The following is a 5,553-nucleotide window of genomic DNA, read 5'->3' on the forward strand; positions in this document are numbered from 1 at the left end:
ACTTAAGCAAACAAACAACGACTTTTTTCAACCAAAACAACTTGTCTTGTAATCCGCCGGACTGAAATGAGTTTTATGTTTCTAATTAACCTAAACAATCAATACTTGTATTTGACATTTTTCATGTAACATATTTGACACCAAATGGTACTGTGATCTAACACTTTTTATTATAATTAATTTATTATGTGATTATATGTTTAGCATATTTTGTATCATACATTGGTTTTTTCTGCATTTTTGAGCGAAAAAACACTTGATTTTTTTTAGTTTTTAATACTTTATAAAAATTCAAACTACCATGAAATATTGACGGAACCATCTGTCATGAAAAGTAAACAAATCCGTCGGTACATGTCCATCGATAATCTGACTGTGTCGTGGTTTATCGATAAAGGGTCGGCAAATGTGTTTGTTGGTACTCCGTCGCTAAAAGTGTTGGATCGGTATCTGGGGAAAGTACGTTGGTAATGTGGTCAAAAAGATGTTGGTAATGTGGTTGAAAAGGTCAAACAAGGATTGTAGGCATCGACCACTAAATCCATCGGAAAAGGGTCGGTAATATTTACTGACTACATTTTTATCCCACCAACCAATTTTCGTCGAAAATCCATCGGAAATGACCTTAACCAATGGAAACGACCGGAGATTCTAACACGTCTTTCTAACAGGGGAATTTGAAGGATCAATGATTTTAGGAGGTAAGAGTATTAAAATGCTACTTGTTTTATTCTTCTGTAAACTTTTGAAATGTCTCATTTGATTTTAAGTTTGTACCACAATGGGAGCCTTTAACTTTTGCCAAACATACCCACTAACCATGTATGAAACCATAAAAGTGAAAAGGAGTTATCCGATTGACACAACTACTCCATTCAGTGATGACTAGTGGACATTTGTATGTGAAACATTATAATAATACATAATTTAATCACACAATATTAATCAAATTAAAATCCACTCCAGCAACAACTTAACTGATAACTAGGCATCCAAACCTGAATTACTATACTTCAATTGATCATCCAAACCTAATTTACTATACTACCCCTGATCTTCATCGGGGTAAAACCGTTTCTGACACAAACACTTCATGGCTACTGCCATCAGTCGATGTCAATCCATGTTGTATTCCCACCCCAGTCGACGTCCCTTCTAACTCATAATTATACTCATACTCCTCAACTACACTCACATCCTCTTCTTTCACCGGAAACATAAATTCTTGATTTCCCGACATGCCACTACCACCTTTCATGTCACCTGACACCTCGCCATCTATCTTCTCAGCCGCCTCTTGTAACTGCAACGCAAACTCCAACCTCCAAACAACTTCATCCATCTTCGGACGTTTGCTCCCTTTCATTCTCAAACAACTATTTGCGACCTCACCAAACTTCATCAAACAATTAGGAGCAATCTCATCTCTTATTCTCTTATCAACTATCTCATGCAACGTCCCCTTTCCATAATTTTTCCTCCCCCATTCAGCCAAATTCATCTCTTCATCGGGAACCCCTTTGTTTATAACCGCTGGCCTTGAACACAAGACCTCTAACAATACAGCCCCAAATGAATACACGTCAGATTTCTCTGTAAGTTGTTGATATTTGTAATATTCAGGATCCATATACCCAAGTGTCCCTTTCACTGCTGTGCTAACATAATCCACCCCTTTCTCTTTTGGCCCTAACTTCGACAAACCAAAATCCGCCACTTTCGCCACAAAATTCTCATCGAGCAAAATATTAGTTGATTTCACATCACGATGAATAATGGCGCGATTTGCACCTGTGTGTAGATAATGCAACCCTTTCGCTGCACCAATGCAAATTTCTAAACGTCGTTTCCATGGTAAATGAGGTTTTTTTCCTTTGTATAAATGATCTTGTAATGTCCCGTTTGACATGTAATCATACACAAGTACCATTTCACCCTCCTCATCGCAGTATCCGATTAAGGACACAAGTTGGACATGGCGTAATTTTGAAAGCAATCCGATTTCTGTTTGGAATTCGTGAAAACCTTGTTTGGATAACGCGTTTAGTCGTTTGATAGCGACAGCTGTTGTATCATTGTCGATGTACCCTATGTACACCATACCAAACCCTCCTCTCCCGATTACACGAGTTTCATCAAACTCTTTGGTGGCATCTTTCACTTCATGAATTGTAAACCTGCGACACCTCCCAGACGGAAGGCCGGAGTCTTTTGATTTTTGTTCATCGGACTTGTCGCCGGAGCGTTTCACTCGCCGGAAAACGATAAAACCTAAAACTGACAACATGAGTACTAACGCTCCGCCAATACCGCCAATTATGGCCGCATATGGCGGAGATTTCTTTTTTCCGGTAGGGGATGGTGGTGGTGGTGGAGACGGTGGTGTAGGTTGGAGCTCCGGGTTGGGGCCAGCGAGACTTCTATTCATGCTAAGCTTGAAAACTTCCAAACCGTTCAAAAAAGCATCATTGTATTCTTCAGTGGCCTCAAGGTTAGGAGTCATTGCGAGCCATAAGTCTTGTTTTCTTCCACTACCATCAGAATCATACACATATACGACATAATCCTTAAACACGGGAAACCCGGTACCTTGAGTCCAGTAAAACAGATCAGCATACTGTTCAGCCGTTTGATTATTAATAAAAATCTTAAATATCACCCCATATTTTTTCGTGTAGTCCGGTATAATACTACAAAAATGGAGCCTAAGCATGTAATAAAACCCGGAATCCACCGGAAGTAGCCACGTCAGATTGTAATATTCAGACAAGTTACTCATGCTTCTTTGCGTAGCGTAAACTACTTCAGGTGCGGTGTAATTCGGTGTCTCAGCAGTGTAGGTGATCGGATTCTTGTAAACCTGCGTGACGCCGGGTGTTGAAAACAGGTATTGATAATCTTGGTCCCACAATCGATACATGCCAGTATCAGCAGTGGGCGGAATCTGTGATCCACCGACGTTTAACCGGTAAATATTCTCGAGACCAACGTACTCATCGATCACGGGTCCGGAACTTAGACCGATGCATTTCATCTTTTTTGATTTATAATATAAGTTTTCGGGTAGTGAAACGATTTCGATACCGTTAATGAAAGCGTAGGAGTTAGGGGAAGGGGTAAAAGTGACATTTAAGGATTGGGTATCGTTTACGTAGATAATGAATTCTTTGATAAAGTTGGGAACCGGGGGACTGCCAACAAGGTTAGTTCCTAGATAGGATGCGGTTAGGAAAGCGCTGAAGTTGGATAAGAGAGTGTAACCATTGGATGATACGGAGAAATAAGATTGGTTTGCTTGGTGGCCGGAGTAGGTGGCAGGGTAGAAATAGAGGCGGAGGAATTTAGGGCCATTGGTCACCGGAAAAGTGTAGGTGAATGATGAAGTGTTGAAGAGTCGGGCGGTGTAATACGGGATTTCCGGGGTGGAGGGTTGGTGGTTGTTCGTGGTGGAGGTGAAGGAGGTGGTGGAGGGTATGAATTTGGAACGTTCATCGGTGTCCCATTTCCGTTGATCATTGGAAGTGACCGATGCACCACCGCAGTTGAGGAGGAAGTAGTCGGTTGGTTTGTATGGTTGGGCGGTGGTGGTGGTAGCGGTGGAGAAAAGGAGGAGGAAAGAAAAGAGTGGTAAATGGTAGGTGAACATGGTTGTTGATAGATTTACTTGTTCCTTAATTTGGTGTGGTGCTCTGATATTGTTATTGCTCCTTTATAAATTATTAAAGCAGATAGGGTTATACAGATAAAAAGATTGTTTTCATGACTATGAATAATCTTGGTCTTCGCCATTTGCCTCTTAGCCAATAGGAACCATTTTGCATTATGGCATGTGTAACGTGCTTTTTAGATATTTGGTGATTGATATGGACGTCATTTGGATTTTGTTTTAATGATGAAGGAGATACTTTCTGTCACATTTGAATCTTTTTCGAAGTTGGTCATATATGATTTTGGTTAATTTATAATGTTATTTAAGTGAATAATTTTGCTACAAACAAGCAAAAATATAGTTTATGAACTCCCCATGTTCATGTTGAAGTATGAGTAAGTTAGTGCTCATTAGAAATATAATATTGGATGTATTGAATGTTTATTTGTTCGATTATACTTTTTGCTAAATATTTCAAGCCAATGAAAAGGCGTTTCCATCTAAAAGGCTGTCACACAATACATGGCGGCGGCTCAACTAGTTTTGGACTCTAAATAAATCAAAAGTTTGAGCCCTTTAGTATTTACTGTATTTAATACTAGTTGTGAAATTTGTATATTATACGGGTTAATTAAAACATAATGTTAAACAGGAGTGATTAAATGAAGAGTTTATTTGAATTTGAAATATGAAATAAGTTAAAATTAAAAAAAAAAAAAAAAAAAAAAAAAAAAAAAAACATGTGAAAAATAAATTAATTAAAATTATGTGTTTAATTGTTAGACCCGTGTACTAAACGATTTATTATAATAAAATGTTAAATACAAATGTTTAAAGTGTAAATTTATTTGAAATTGAAATTGAAATTTCAAATTTGAAATTTGAAATTTGAAATTAATAGTTATTATAGTAGGTTTAATTTACGGAAACTAAATTAAGGATATAGTGGAAATGAACAATGAAGTAATTGACAAATGAAAAATAAATATATTTCAAAATTATGACAAAATGACATGTAGCCAAATAAATGAGAGAATGACAAGTGGCAATAACATTTTCATTTATTATGGTAGATTATAAAAACTCTCTTCTTTTATCCAAGTTTGGAACCGACATTAATAAACTAAAAAGATTATACCCGTTGCCTTGAGATCCTCTCTAATAAAAAAAGAATTTTTTGTCACATGACATGTTCTCATTGATTTGGCCATATGTCATGTTGTAGTTATTTTCAATTAAATTTTTTTCAAATGGCATTTTGTGGTTTTTCTTATTTTATTAAATTTTATATAATATTTAAATGTATTAATTGTAATAAATGTAATAATAAATACATATCAATATCATTAATTGATATTTCTTCTAATTTCTAAATTTCTAAATTAAAAGACAAAACTACAAAAATGATCCCTGTGGTATGCATTTTTTCGGGGTTTTAGTCCAAACCCTGATTTTTTTTGGCTTCGTGGTCCTTTTGGCAATGTTTGTACGTAAATTTGGTCCCTCGTAAAATTGAAATGACTGCAATGCCCTACTGATATTGTTTTTTATGTTTATTCTATTTAATTTAAATGAAAAAGAAAATAAATAATTAATTTGGACTCACATCTCTCTCTCTCTGTCTCTCCCTCTCTCTCGGATGGGAATTCGTTGCTTTTGTTGTTGAATTATCATCTCCTGGACTTTCTTCGTGAACTCTTCTTGTTTTGTTCTTCCTCTTTAATTGTTGCATATTCATAAGTTAATGTGCTCAATTCAAGAAATTTATAAAAGGTACAAGTTTTGTAACTTATAAGTGAACTTTCTTCATAAACTGGGAGGTAGCCTTGAGTGTTCGTCTTTTCCATCTATTGCCTCCAAAACTTGAAGATGATGAATCTGTTTCTTCTGCTTTAACAAAAAAT

The 5,553-nt window shown here is 36.4% G+C and overlaps 1 pseudogene; it reads right to left on the reverse strand.

Moving 5' to 3' along the window:
• Window positions 1–839: 839 nt before the first annotated feature.
• LOC145097688 (receptor-like protein kinase FERONIA pseudogene) lies at window positions 840–3,738 on the reverse strand (annotated as a pseudogene).
• Window positions 3,739–5,553: the final 1,815 nt, after the last annotated feature.

This window comes from Lactuca serriola, chromosome 4, assembly GCF_051521515.1.
Source record: "Lactuca serriola cultivar US96UC23 chromosome 4, Lser_US96UC23_V15, whole genome shotgun sequence".
Classification (NCBI taxonomy): domain Eukaryota; kingdom Viridiplantae; phylum Streptophyta; class Magnoliopsida; order Asterales; family Asteraceae; genus Lactuca; species Lactuca serriola.